This window comes from Cheilinus undulatus, linkage group 18 (assembly GCF_018320785.1).
Source record: "Cheilinus undulatus linkage group 18, ASM1832078v1, whole genome shotgun sequence".
Lineage (NCBI taxonomy): Eukaryota > Metazoa > Chordata > Actinopteri > Labriformes > Labridae > Cheilinus > Cheilinus undulatus.
The window spans coordinates 4,690,575-4,707,032 of record NC_054882.1 but is presented as its reverse complement, the minus strand read 5'-3'; the positions used below and the strand labels follow the sequence as shown (position 1 = coordinate 4,707,032).

The 16,458-nt window shown below is 36.9% G+C and overlaps 1 protein-coding gene across 2 annotated transcripts in view; it reads right to left on the bottom strand.

Moving 5' to 3' along the window:
- The window catches only part of LOC121525747 (dynein regulatory complex subunit 4-like), a 94,397-nt gene that overhangs the window by 48,853 nt on the left and 29,086 nt on the right, over positions 1 to 16,458 (bottom strand). The gene's annotated exons all lie outside the window — the stretch shown is intronic.

Here is a 16,458-nt window from a genome sequence, read left to right as displayed (position 1 = left end):
AAATGAAGCATTTTTATATCCAGACACATGATTCCTCTATTTTTCAAATGCTGTTATAAACAGCAGTGGGATGGATTCAGAATTTTACATGGTTCTAAAGATGATCCTGAAAGATTCTCCTGTGGTGTGCGGTGTGTTCAGAGGGATCTTTCCCTCTCAGATTTGCTCTGAAGATGATTGGTACCAATCTGACTCTAAACTGCAAAAATCAAATATGTTCAACATTTACAGCCAGAAATTGGGTTGTGTGGGGAACACTGAGGACAGCCAAGCAGACATGAGCAGGATTGGTATTTGGAACAAAACAGCCAATTAGGAAGCAAGATGACTGAAGGAGGCAAGTTGTTGATTTGTGACAACAACTTGAGTTTTTATACAGTTTGTCCTTTACATCAGACATAGAGCGGAACTGTATCTATTCTAACCAAGATGGATGTCAGTGATAGTTTCCTGTTGTGGGCCTGTGACAGCAGAGGGTGAGGAGAAAAGTTCAAAACATACTTTTATGATTGGGTTACTATTTTCAGAATACATGACTGACATATTTGGTCATTTGGGTGTCCTCACATTAAAAATGAAGGCCTTTTCTGAAAACATCTAAGAATTTTAGTTTGTTTTGTTTAAAATCTGGTCTACACTACATCTGTCTCTCAGTGAGTGAATTGTAAAAACTGATAACATCATTACAAAAAGGTGCTTACATTTAAGAACTATCTGTGAAAATCTGATCCAAATTTAATGAAACTGTGTTCCTGATATCCAGATGTGCATGAGGGCTACCCTCCCTGAAGATAACAGCCTCTGCACATAGGGCACACTGGAGCAAGATGGTCCAAGATTCAGCTCAAGGATTATCATGTCAATAAGAACTCAATATTTCCCCTACTGTCATTTCAAGGCTCCTCATCATGAACTCCTGTATCATTTTTTGCTATCACTTGAGCTGACATAATGTGAGCGTGAATTATTGTTTCCCTTAACATTCTCCTCTCTCAGCAAATCAGACGCCTTTCCTGAGCCTGGTCTGTGCAAACAGACATTCAAACTCCTCCTACCTGAAAACGACCGTTGAGTTTGCTGAATGAAAGTTTGATGAAAGGAGGAGGAAGGACAAAGTCAGAGTACCTGCTGCAACACTGAGAATAGCAGATCAGCAGTCATAAGAGCAAGACAGAAAGACAACATGATCATCTTCTTCCTGATCTTTCATTTAAACATCTTTCTGGTTGCAGGTAATGCTATCAAAAGTTTCTCAAAATGTATTTATATTTTTACTTTTATACAAAATTTGAGAGTGCTGCCCTTTTAACAGTTGCCAAATGTACGGTCATTTGCCTTATCATTGTCCCATGTCTCTCTACAGGTTCCTCTCTCAGTGACAAAGTCTTCCAGACTCCATCCAACATTCACATCAGACCAGGAGAAGAAATTAGAATCAACTGTAGACATGAAATTAGCAACTATAACACAATCCTCTGGTACAAGCAGTCAGATAGACAGATGGAGTACTTAGGAAATATGTATACAAGTGTTACAAATAACGAGAAGGGAGTGGAAGTGAAGTTTGAAGGGAGTGCAGCTGAAAATCAAAACTGCACATTAATAATTGAAAAAGTCGACCTGAACAACACTGCAGTGTATTTCTGTGCAGCTAGTCTACACAGTGTGACATATCTCTGTTCATCAGTACAAAAACCTCTTATTTCACATGTCTCTGTATTAAAGCTCTCAGCTCCCCATCACACCTGCAGTAAGCCACTGTAACCAACACTGCTCTACTCATTGACAAAGATCAAGATCAAACATTGATCAAAAAATATGCACACAACTGTCCTGTCAGTCAGAAACAGCAGAAGAAGAAGCTGTTCTTTCCACCAAAATAAATTAAAAATGTGCTCCAACTCCTAAAAGACTGATCACTGTTCAGTTTTTGATTCAGCATTAAAGTGGCCAATGATCAATTACGCACTGGTATGTTGAGGCAAGTGCTTGTTTGTCGATGGATGTTTGCTGATTAAGTTTTTCTCTGGATAGACTCAGAGCTGATAATCCTCTGTGTTAATTCCTGTTATTTCAGTCTTACTTTTGATAAGAAAACCAAATCACTGACTCCACTTGTGCAAAAAAACCCTGCTGTTGCTGCACACCTCCTCGACTCGTCCCTCACTGTGACAGACATTTAAATCTCTTTTCCATATGTGACTTTTGTGTCTGTATTGTCTTTGTTCTTATTTCAAAAATGCATCTCCATCATGTACTGCAGTTTACTGAGATGCACCTGTATAAGGTAAATCAAGTATTTGAACATTGAAGTTACTGTAATTTCCACTGCTGCCTCATGGTAGTGATGACTACATGACACAAGCAGAATAAAACTGCACCATGTAAACACACAAGCAGCCAAGTTTTCTTTGTCTTTACAACACAAAAAGTTCCAAAGACTTACAGGTGTCCCACTGTTTCTGAGGTGTGCTTCTCATCAGTTCTTTTTCTTCAACATCATCATCGACTCCTAAACAACACAAAAGCACAGCACTTCTGGTTTCACCCTACAAAATAAAAGTCTCACAAATACTGTACTGTCAACCAGGAATAAATTGATATTCACCAAGCTTTATACTACTCTACAAAAAAAAGACCATCTGACTGAGACGTATGATTGCATGAACAGATCTGTTACCAGTCTGTAGAAACAGACACTTTGTTAACATGATGCCAATCAGCACTTTAATCTGCTCTAGTATCATAACAACTTGTGCTAAATTTTGCCGAATAAGGCCTCTAACTACCTTTAATGCCTGTAAGAGTCAATATCTGGGTTGTGTAGAGGGGTATTCAGGGTTAGTTTTCCAGTACTAACAGGAGGTCTTCTTGGTAATTTATGGTAAGAATCTCCCAGCGAATCAGATGCTTTCCCTTCGCTTGATGTGTAGAAAGCTGACCTGACTCCACCTACCTAAGAACAACTGGTTAGTTTACTGAATGAAGGTTTAGTGAAAGGAGGATGGAAAAAGTCAGTGTACCTGCAGCAACACTGAGAATATCAGATCAGCAGTCATTAGCACAAGACAGAAAAACAACATGATCTTCTTCCTGATCATTCACTTGAACATCTTTCTGGTTTCAGGTAATGAAATCACAGGATTAATAAATATCAGTTCATAATTTTGTTTTTGTACATTAAACTAAAGTGCGGCTCCTTGAGTTGTAACTTAATTGTTTGCAGATTTTATAACACTATCCTGTTGTTGTCCCATGTCTCTCCACAGGCTCCTCTGACAAAGTCTTCCAGACTCCATCCAACATTCACATCAGACCAGGAGAAGAAGCCAGAATCAACTGTAGACATGAAATTAGCAGCTACAACGTAATCCTCTGGTACAAGCAATCAAACAGACAGATGGAACTTCTAGGAAACATGGTTCGAAAAGAACCAACCCATGAGACGGGAGTAGATGTGAAGATTGAAGGAGATGCAACTGCAAACAAGAACTGCACACTGATATTCAAAAAATTTAACCTGAACAGCAGTGCAGTGTACTTCTGTGCAGCTAGTCTACACAGTGTGACATATCTCTGTTCATCAGTACAAAAACCTCTTATTTCATATTTCTATCAAAGCTCTCAGCTCCTCATCACACCTGCAATAAGCCACTGTAACCAACACTGCTCTACCACTTCTAAAGATCAGATATCATAATGCTGCAAAAAATATCAGAGGCTTTGGCTGCTATGGGCCTAAAGGGAAAAAAAAATCATGGTATGGCCACTGTCATCCCCTGAGAGCCTGTAAAGTATCTTTAAAAGGAAGCTCTATGAGGGTGGATGGAAGTTTACCTAAAAAGACAGCAGCTCTGGGAGGAAATTCTGGCATCCCCAAATGAAATACAGGAAGAAACTATAGATGGACTTTTAAGTTTAATGGATGAGACGGTTGTTAAGTTGATATCAAAGAAGGGCTCCTATGTTAATATGGAACTTGATCTGTAAAGATGGTTTTGAATGAAATAGCGCTAACTGGAGAAAAATAAACTCCTCATGCAAAAAATTCAGCAAATTTCTGTTTTGAATCCTTTAGAAACTAATTAGTGTTTGGAAACTTTTTGTTAAATAATTCATAACACTGCATTTGAAGTTATTTTGGGAAAAAAAGCCATTGTCATTATTGGTAATTTTGTCTCCAGATTAAATTATAATTGAGGAATAAAAAATCATAGACTTCCAATTATAGACAATTTAGGAAAAATGAACAGTAACAGTATATGCAGAATAATTTGGGACACAGTATATATGTGTGTTTAAGTGTATATATGTTTAAACTAGCAGTGGCATTGATAAAAACTCTATGAGCATCTAATCCAAATCTGATGATACTTTGACTTTGAAAGCCAGATGTCCAGAAGAGCGAGTCTCCCTGATGAGAACAGCATCTGCCCATGGGGACACAGACATTACCGGTCAGTCACTGGTGCCCCAGTTGGTTTATGTTTCAGCTGAAGGACTTTAATATCATCTAAAAAATTCCATATTTCCAGACTTAAAGGTCCAATGAGTAAAACTAGGAAATATTAGAAACATTAATCATATTCTATTAAGTGATACAAAACAATAAAGGACAGGTGATCAAGTCGTAGACATGATACAGATACTACTTCATAAATTAAATGCTCACTTCTAATGGTAACCTTGGTAACCAGTGAGATTTTCAAAAAAGGGATTTTTGGTCCCTTCTGTAATATTGTAGAAACATACAAGATGAAAAAATATTTATTTAGGTAAATAAACATAAATTAGGACAGGCCTGATTATAAATATTATTTATCATTTTTACCAAATGCAAGTTGGCTAAATATCACACACTGTACCTTCAATGTGAGCATGTATTGTTGCGTGTTTTGACCAGATCATCTCTCAGCAAATCAGACGCTAAGCCTGATAGAAAGTTGATCTGACTCCACCTACATAAGAACTACTGCTTAGTTTACTGAAGGAAGGTTTGGTGAAATGAGGAGGACAGAAATAGTCAGAGTACCTGCTGCAACACTGAGAATATCAGATTCTCAATATAATCAGAACAAGATAGAAAGACAACATGATCATCTTCTTCCTGATCATTCATTTGAATATCTTTCTTGTTTCAGGTAATGTAATCACATGGTTAATCATTATCAGTTCATATGTATGACATATTTCTATGCAGAATACTGTCATGGGGCTCTTTGAGTTGTAACATGTTGTTTGCAGATTTTATTAAACTGTCCTACTGTCGTCCCATGTCTCTCCACAGGCTCCTCTCTCAGTGACAAAGTCTTCCAGACTCTATCTAACATTCACATCAGACCAGGAGAAACAGCCAAAATCAACTGTAGACATGAAATTAACAATTATGACAGAATCCTCTGGTACAAGCAGTCAAACAGACAGATGAAGCTTCTCGGAAATATGTATCGAACAGAACCAGCATATGAGAATGGAGTTGGATGTGAAGATTGAAGGAGATGCAACTGAAAACCAGAACTGCACATTAATAATGGAAAATGTCACCCTGAACAACACTGCAGTGTATTTCTGTGCAGCTCGTTACACAGTGTGACATATCTCTGTTTATCAGTACAAAAACCTCATATTTCATATTTCTGTCTCTGTATTGAAGCTCCAAGCTCCTCATCACACCTGCAATAAGCCACAATAACCAACACTGCTCTATTTATTTATAAAGATCAGATATAATAATAATTGAAGCTTCTCTATGAGCAGACATTTGACATGTCTCCTTTCAAATACTATTATTAACAGCAGCATGATACATCCATGATATCTGTACTGTCTGCACGCTATTAGGTAGGGATATGAATTCACTGTAATTACAGTGTTTAAGTATGTGCATTACTTTATGAATGAAAACCTCCAAATGCTCACTCATCCTGTATCTTATGAAAGAAAGTGCCTGGCGTAGACCTGAGAGTGAAGCTCTACCTAGAACCTTCTTAAGATCCAACAGCGCAAAATGTAAATTCTTGCGATTTTTCAACTGGTTTTAAGATTTTGATCAGGAGTTTATAAATAAGGCCACACTAAACAGGGGGCTCTGAAGTGCTAGTTTCCTGTTTGGTATCGGTGACAGCAGAGGGTGAAGTGATGATGAGATTACAGCCTTCTGAACATGCAAATGACAGTTTTAGGATTGGAGTCCTTATTCAAAAATGACACTTTTATAACATACCTTTCAAAATTCTGATTCAAATAATGTTTCAGCTTATGAATGTATAAAGTGTGTGTGTTTAAGTGTGTGTATTTTTAAAACTGAAACAGGTATTAATGAAAAAAAAAAAAAAAAAAGCATAAATTTAATTGTAGAAAAAATTATCCAAAAAACGTCTCGCCCAAATTTGGTGAGATTTTGATCCTGATTGGCAGACATGCATAAGGGCTACTCTCCCTGAGGATAACAGACACAACTGCTAAGGCAATGGTGCCACAGATAGCCTATGATCCAACTGAAGGTTTTTTAGATCATCTAAACCATTGGCCCCCAACCTGGGGTCTGGGACCCCCAGGGGGCGCCAAAGATCTTGGGGGGGTGCAAGACTTCGTCTGCGCTGAGGCTGCCAAATTAGATCTGCAAATTTTGACTAAAACCATGATAAAGCAGTTATTAAGTAGTTAAGACAAAGGTCTTTTGATGAGAAAAGTATGCATAGGCCTTTTTAGGGTTTTATCAGTGAACCATTATTAAGCAAATTAAATATGTCGCTTATTTTCCAAAATATTAATGCAAATGACAGAGTATTTTTCAAGTCATCAGCCATTAGAGCATAATTCGAATGTTTTTGAATAAACGTCATAATGATAACCGTTATTTTTTAAGAATAAAAAACCCAAAATGCACTGTTCCATATTATTAAGCACGACAGAGTTTTAAAACATTTATTCGGTTGTTAAGAACTGAAAATGCTCATTTGTTGAATTTGCAGCATTAGGAGGTCATATTTACTGAAATCAAAAGCTATTTCAATCAAAACCATCTTAACAGGCAAAGTTCCATGTTGACATAGGAGCCCTTCTTTTAAATATCACCTTCACTATTCTCTCATCCATTTAACTTGTGAGTTTTTGGAGAGTTTCTACTTGAATTTCTTTGCAGGATGTCAGAATATTCGCCCAGAGCTGCTGTTTTGATGATCTTTGGCTTGAGGATGCTCCAAAGGTTCTCAGTAGGGTTGAGGTCAGGGGAGGATGGGGGCCACACCATGAGTTTCTCTCCTTTTATGTCCATAGCAGCCAGTGACACAGAGGGATTCTCTGCAATGGTGCATTTTCATGCATGAAAAAAAACTTGGAAGCTATGGAAGGAACTGCTCTTCTTTTTTACCATGGCAGAAAGTGGTCAGTCAGAAGCTCCAGGAAAAAATGGTTGGGAAACACTGATGTAAACAATGCAACATTTCCATATTTAAAGGTGCAGTGTGTAAAACTGGGCAACATTAGACCTGATGCAGATACTACTACATACATGAAATGCTCACTCCCGATGGTAATTGTGGCCACGGGTGGAATAAAATAAATAAATAAATAAATACTTTATATTTTATTTGGTCTCTTCTGTGATACTGTAGAAATGTTCAATATGAAAAAATCCAAGATGGCAGAGTCCATGGAGGGGACTCTCCCTATGTGTGAATAAATGGCTTATTCTAGGTTTAAAAAAAAAAATATATATATATATATATATATATATATATATATATATATGTATATTTATTTATTTATTTATTTTGGTAACTAAATACAAACTTAGACAGGCCTGACTAAGACTATTAGATATCAGTTTTACCAAGTATGTTCTGCTTAATGCTACTAGGCTAAATATCACACACTGTACCTTTAATATGAGCGTGTATTGTTTGTGTGTTTAGACCAGATCATCTCTCAGCAAATCAGACGCTTTCCCTGATGTGTGCAGGCAGCTGATCTGACTCCACCTACCTAAAAACTACTGGTTTGTTACTGAAAGAAGGTTTGATGAAATGAGGAGGACAGAAATAGTCAGAGTACCTGCTGCAACACTGAGAATATCAGATCAGCAGTCATTAGTACAAGACAGAAAGACAACATGATCATCTTCTTCCTGATCATTCATTTAAACATTTTGTTGGTTTCAGGTAATGACATCACAATGTGAATTAATATCAGTTCATAATTTTGTTTTTGTGCGGTATACTGAAGTGGAGCTCTTTGAGTTGTAACTTGCTGATTGCAGATTTTATTAAACTGTCTTATTACTGTCCCATGTCTCTCCACAGGCTCCTCTCTCAGTGACAAAGTCTTCCAGACTCCATCCAACATTCACATCAGACCAGGAGAAGAAGCCAGAATTAACTGTAGACATGAAATTAGAAGCTATGACCAGATCCTCTGGTACAAACAGTCAGACAGACAGATGAAGCTTCTGGGAAATATGTATCGAAAAGCACCAACCCCTGAGGATGGAGTGGATGTGAGGATTGAAGGAGATGCAACTGAAAACCAGAACTGCACATTAATAATTGAGAAAGTCCACCTGAACAACACTGCAGTGTATTTCTGTGCAGCTAGTTACACAGTGCCACATATCTCTGTTCAACTGTACAAAAACCTTCCACTTCACATTTCTGTTTCTGTATAAAAGCTCTCAGCTCCTCATCACACCTGCAATAAGCCACTGTAACCAACACTGCTCTACTCGTTTACAAAGATCAGATATAATTATAATTGAAGCTTCTCTATGAGCAGACACATGACATGTCTCCTTCCAAATCCTGTTAACAGCAGCATGATACATCCAGTATATCTGTGCTGTCAGCACTTCTAGGTAGGGATGGAAATTCACTGTAATTACAGTGTTTAAGTATGTGCATTACTTTATAAATGAAAACCTCAAAATTCTCCCTTATTCTGTATATTATAAAAAAAAGTGCTTAGGGTGTCTCACTTTGTTTCCTGTGGCTTGTTGCTCATCAGCACTTTAACTCCTAGTTAAATAACAAGTAATGATTAAGTAACTAGAGGTGGTTTGTCTCACTTAGACAGTATAACTTCAGAAAAAAACAACACAGAGCTTCATCATATGAATGAGACATCACAAACTTAAACAAGCTATCACTGATAACTCCTCCACAGTAGAGAAATTCAAGACCCCAGATACCCAGGGCTTTCCACATACAGTTGAAACCAGAAGATAACATACACTATATAAAAAGGCACATAAACTTTTTTTCTTACCATCTAACATTAAATCAGATGAAACTTTTCCTGTTTTTGGTCAATTAGGATTACCAAAATTATTTATATTTGCTAAATGCCAGAATAATGAGAAAATGATTTTTTTTAGACAATTTTTATTACTTTCTTCAAAGTCAGAAGTTTACATACACGAAGATTACTATGACTTTAAACAATTTGGGAAAGCCCAGATGATGATGTCATGTCTTTGGAAGCCTCTGATAGGTTTATTGACAACATTTGAGTTAATTAGAGGCACACCTGTGGATATATTTTAAGGCACACCTGAAACACACTGCTTCTTTGTGTAACATCATGGAAAAATCAAAAGAAATCAGCCAAGATATCAGGAAGAGAATTGTGGACTTGCACAAGTCTGGTTCATCCTTGGGTGCAATTTCCAGATGCCTGAAGGTGCCACGTTCATCTGTTCAAACAATTATACGCAAGTATAAACACCATGGGAATGTCCAGCCATCATACCGCTCAGGAAGGAGACAGGTTCTGTGTCCCACAGATGAACGTGCTTTGGTCCGAAAAGTGCATCTCAACCCAAGAACAAAAGCAAAAGATCTTGTGAAGACGCTGGCTGAAGCTGGTAAGAGTGTGTCAAACGAGTCCTGTACCGACATGGGCTGAAAGGCCACTCTTCCAAGAAGAAGCCATTACTCCAAAAGAAACATAAAAAAGCCAGATTACAGTTTGCAAATGCACACAGGGACAAAGACCTTAATTTTTGGAGACATGTTCTGTGGTCTGACGAAACTAAAATTGAACTTTTTGGCCATAATGACCATCGTTACATTTGGAGAAAAAAGGGGGAAGCTTGCAAGCCTGACAACACCATCCCAACTGTGAAACATGGGGGTGGCAGCATCATGTTGTGGGGTTGTTTGGCTGCAGGAGGGACTGGTACACTTCACAAAATAGATGGTATCATGAGGAAAGAACATTATGTGGAAATACTGAAGCAACATCTCAAGACATCAGCCAGGAAGTTAAAGCTTAGGTGCAAATGGGTTTTCCAAATGGACAATGACCCTAAGCATACTGCTAAACTGGTTACAAAGTGGCTTAAGGATAACAAAGTCAATGTTTTGGAGTGGCCATCACAAAGCCCTGATCTCAATCCCATTGAGAATTTATGGGCAGAGCTGAAAAGGCATGTGCAAGCAAGGCGGCCTACAAACTTGGTTCAGTTACATCAGTTCTGCCAGGAGGAATGGACCAAAATTCCTGCAAACTATTGTGAGAAGCTTGTGGAAGCATATCCAAAACGTTTGACCCAAGTCATACAGTTTAAAGGCAATGCTACCAAATACTAATGAAATGTATGTAAACTTCTGACTCTCAAGAAAATAATAAAAAATTGTCTAAAAAATTATCTCTCTCATTATTCTGGCATTTAGCAAATAGAAATAATTTTGGTAATCCTAATTGACCAAAAACAGGAAAAGTTTAATCTGATTTAATGTTAGACGGTGAGAAAAAAAAAGTTTATGTGCCTTTTTATATAGTGTATGTAAACTTCTGGTTTCAACTGTACATGTCGGAATCATGAAATTGATATATATATATATATATATATATATATATATATGTATAAATAAGGCGAAATTGTATCATCTAAACCATTGGTCCCCAACCTGGGGTCCGAGACCCCCCCAGGGGGCGCCAAAGATCTTAGGGGGGTACGAGACTTCGTCTGCTCTGAGGATGCCAAAATTAGATTTGCATACAGAAGAAAATACCTATAAGGACACACACTAATATACCAATACACACATAACACTCAAGACGAACACTGAAATCCAAAATTACAAGCTCCAAAATTGAATCATTGCAACACATATATCATGTCACACACAAAAGATGCCCTGACCCAACACTAAGAACAAGAAACAAAAGCATACATAATTATTTATATTGGAGCAACACCATAAGTGATGATATAATATAATACGATATAATATGATAATAAAATAAAATAATATGGGCCCAAGTGGTACCCCTACAGTTTCTTGGGGAGCACTAACAGATGAAATTATGAGTAGAGTAATAATCTCTTCGTTTTATTTTAAAATTTGCCATGTTTTTCTGTTGTGTAACGTAATTTGGAAGGGCATTCCACTCCATCATAGCTCTGTATATTACTGTACGTTGAGAAAGTGATCTGGGTAAGATAAAATAACCACCAGCAGCCTGTCGAGTTGAGTACTCATGTGTCTCATAACAAAATGATAATTTTCTATAAAAAATGTTTGGCATCTTTGTTGTGATTATATTTCTGATGAATACCATCAACAAATATGTCAGTCTGTTCTTAACATCCAGCCAACAGAGACTTACATGCATTTTACAAATGTTTGTCCTCATTCCACAGGAAAGTACAACACGTGCTGCTTTATTTTGTATATGTTGTAATTTTCTAATGTTGGCTAATGAGGTATTAGACCAAACAACTGCACAATAATTCATATGTGACAAAGCCAAAGCTTGGATTACTTGTTTGGTGGTTTTTGTTGTTAGATATTTAGAGCATCTCCTAATCATTGAAAGAATGTTTCCAATTTTGGTTATTATCCTCTTAACATGCAAGTCCCATGACAATGTATGATCTATGATAATTCCTAGTAATTTAACTTCATTCACCCGTTTGATATATTGATCATTAATTATTACATCAAGCTTTGGATTTGAGCGCAATAAATAGTTTGATCCTATAACCATACTGGTGGTCTTGGCCACATTTAAAATAAGTTTATTACCACTGACCCACTCTGAAACCAACTTCATTTCAGCACATAAATTTTCATTTAATTCCTCTATAGTTCTTCCAGCAAAATAGACTGTTGTATCATCTGCATACATCATCATATTAGCCTTCTTTAATGCCAAAGGGAAATCATTGGTGAAAATAGAATACAAAAGAGGCCCAAGACAACTTCCCTGAGGCACCCCATGTTTAACCTGTTTTAGAACTGACTCACTTCCATTAAAATAAACCATTTGCCATCTTTCAGTAAGATAACTTTTGATTATAAACAGAGCAGAGGCTGAAAACCCATTTTAATTTTGCTAATAATAATTCATGATCAAGAATATCAAATGCTGCAGAAAAATCAAGAAAAACAGCTCCAATCAGTTTCTTTTGCTCAATATCATTACACCAATCGTCTAGCATTTGGGTCATAGCTGTTGCTGTGGAATATTTATCCCTATAAGCATGTTGAAAATCAGTAAAAAGGTTATTATTGGAAAAATATAATTGAATTTGCTCATACACAATCCTTTCCATTATTTTGCTCAGAACTGGCAATAAACTTATAGGACGACTATTTTCTTCAGAAAACTGCATCTTTTTGTTTTTTAGTATTGGTATAATTTTTGCAATTTTCCATCCCTGTGGCCATATATTTTTGGTCAAACATAAATTAATTATATGTGTAATCGCTGGGGCCACAACAGGAACAATAGGTTTCAATAACCTTCCATCAAGAAAATCAACCCCAGGTGACTTATTCTTACAAGTCATTAGCATTAATTCAACTTTTGAGACTGAAACATTCTTGAACTCAAAGTTACATTCTCTGCTCTTCATGATTTGATTGATTGATTTAACTGCGAGATCAGTGTTGTTATGCTGTACAGTACCTTTTAGCTTATCAATTTTATTTATGAAATAATTATTCAAATGATTTGCAATGTCCTTAGGTTTCGTTAAAAACACACCTCCAGTTTTTAAGTAAGATGGTGAAGACTTTGTGTTGCCTTTAACTAAAAGATTTAATGTGCTCCATAATCTTTTACTGTCATGTTTGATTTCCTGAACTATGTTGCCATAATATTCTTTTTTCTTTCTCCTATTTAATTTTGTAACAAAATTCCTTAATTTACAATAAACTTGCCAGTCAGATTTAATACCAGATGATAAGGCATTTTGTTTTGCCTGATCTCTTTCTATCATGTATTCTTTTATTTCTCTGTCCAACCATGGTGAATTTATAGTTTTCACTGTGGATTTTCTCACACGTGCGTGCTTATCTATGACACTTATTAATGTGTCACTGAAAACCTTAAAGGCATCTTCAGGATCATCCAGCAACAAAATATTTGATAGCTTAGCATTTGAAACATCTCTCACATATTTTCCTGCGTCAAATGTTTTGAGTGATCTCCTTTTAATTATTCTAGAACCCTCCTTTGGCACCTTTGTTTTCCTAACTATTGCAATCAAGTTGTGATCGCTACAACCTATAGGCATAGATACAGTATTTGAGCACATCTCAGGTGTGTTTAAATAGAGATGATCAATACAAGTTGCTACCCTCCTGCCATCATTATTAAAACTGATTCTTGTATATTTATCTATTGCTTGAGTTAATCCTGAAGCTGCACATATATCTGATAACTTCCTTCGCATTGGACAGGAGAGACACTTCCAGTCTACATTCAGATCTGCCATAAAATATAGTTCAAAATTGCTACTACTAGCAGAGTCCAGCATTTCACATATTTTATCTAGATATTCATAATTAGCACTGGGGGGTCTGTAACCACATCCTATAAGTATAGGCTTGAGATGCTTTAAATGTACTTGCAACCAGAGAGCTTCAATATTCGACTGCATTAAATCCTGCCTTATTGTTACAGGTAGGTTGCGCTGCACATAAATACAAATCCCACCTCCATAGGCATTTCTGTCTTTCCTATAGATATTAAACCCCTCAATCATCAATGATGTGTCCTCAAACGTCCTGGTGGGTTCCGCTTTTCTTATGTACATGGTGGGGTTCAAGAAAGAATGGTTGGGAAACACTGATATAAACAATTCAGAATTTCCATATTTAAAAGTGCTGTGTGTAAAACTGGGGAATATTAGACACAATGCAGATACTACTACATACATGTAATGCTCACTCCTGATGGTAACTGTGGCCACCAGTGGAATCTAAAAAAAAAAAAAAAAAAAAAAAAAAAAAAAAGTATCTGTATCTGTTGTTTGGCCTCTTCTGTGATACTACAGAAACATGCAAGATGAAAAAATCCAAGATGGCGGGCTCCACTGAGGGGACTCTCCCTATGTGTGAATAAAATGTTTATTCTAAGTAAATAAAAATAATACTATTTTATTTATTCAGGTAAATAAATACAAACTTAGACAGGCCTGACTAAGACTATTAGGTATCAGTTTTACCAAGTATGTTCTGCTTAATGCTACTAGGCTAAATATCACACACTGTACCTTTAATATGAGCGTGTATTGTTTGTGTGTTTAGACCAGATCATCTCTCAGCAAATCAGACGCTTTCCCTGATGTGTGCAGGCAGCTGATCAGACTCCACCTACCTAAAAACTACTGGTTTGTTACTGAATGAAGGTTTGATGAAATGAGGAGGACAGAAATAGTCAGAGTACCTGCTGCAACACTGAGAATATCAGATCAGCAGTCATTAGTACAAGACAGAAAGACAACATGATCATCTTCTTCCTGATCATTCATTTAAACATTTTGTTGGTTTCAGGTAATGACATCACAATGTGAATCAATATCAGTTCATAATTTTGTTTTTGTACGGTATACTGAAGTGGAGCTCTTTGAGTTGTAACTTGCTGATTGCAGATTTTATTAAACTGTCTTATTACTGTCCCATGTCTCTCCACAGGCTCCTCTCTCAGTGACAAAGTCTTCCAGACTCCATCCAACATTCACATCAGACCAGGAAAAGAAGCCAGAATCACCTGTAGACATGAAATAAGCAACTATGACCAGATCCTCTGGTACAAGCAGTCAGACAGACAGATGAAGTTTCTGGGAAATATGATTCGAAAAGCACCAACCCCTGAGGATGGAGTGGATGTGAGGATTGAAGGAGATGCAACTGAAAACCAGAACTGCACATTAATAATTGAGAAAGTCCACCTGAACAACACTGCAGTGTATTTCTGTGCAGCTCGTTACACAGTGCCACATATCTCTGTTCTACTGTACAAAAACCTTCTACTTCACATTTCTGTCTCTGTATAAATGCTCTCAGCTCCTCATCACACCTGCAATAAGCCACTGTAACCAACACTGCTCTACTCGTTTACAAAAATCAGATATAATAATAATTGAAGCTTCTCTATGAGCAGACACATGACATGTCTCCTTCCAAATCCTGTTAACAGCAGCATGATACATCCAGTATATCTGTGCTGTCAACACTTCTAGGTAGGGATGGAAATTTACTGTAACTACAGTGTTTAAGTATGTGCATTACTTTATGAATGAACACCTCAAAATGATCACTCATCCTGTATCTTATTTAAAAAAGCACCTGACATGAACCTGAGGGTGTCTCTCTTTGTTTCCTGTGGCTTGCTGCTCATCAGCACTTTAACTCCTAGTTAAATAACAAGTAATGATTAAGTAACTAGGGGTGGGTTGTCTCACTTAGACAGTATAACTTCAGAAAAACAACACAGAGCTTCATCATATGAATGAGACATCACACACTTAATTCAGCCATCACTGATAACTCCTCCACAGTAGAGAAATTCAAGACCCCAGATACCCAGGGCTTTCCACTTACATGTCGGAATCATGATATTTATATCTATATATATATATATATATATATATATATATATATCAGGGGCTCCAAAGATTTTAAGTGCGAGACTATAAGTCTGCTCTGAGGATGCCAAAATTAGATTTGCAAAGTTTGACTGAAACCATGATAAAGCAGTTATAAAGTAGTTCAGACAAGGGTCTTTTGATGAGAAAAGCATGCATAGGCCTTTTTAGTGTTTCATCAGTGAAACAATTAAAATTTATGTTGTTTCTTGGCAGCAGTGTGCCACTTTTTCTTCTCTCTTGGGTCCTGGTGGGCTCCGCTTTTCTTATGTACATGGTGGGGTTCAAGAAAGAATGGTTGGGAAACACTGATATAAACAATTCAGGATTTCCATATTTAAAAGTGCTGTGTGTAAAACTGGGGAATATTAGACACAATGCAGATACTACTACATACATGTAATGCTCACTCCTGATGGTAACTGTGGCCACCAGTGGAATCTAAAAAAAAAAAGAAAAAAAAAAAAAAAAAATCTGTATCTGTTGTTTGGCCTCTTCTGTGATACTACAGAAACATGCAAGATGAAAAAATCCAAGATGGCGGACTCCAACTGAGGACTCTCCTATGTGTGAATAAA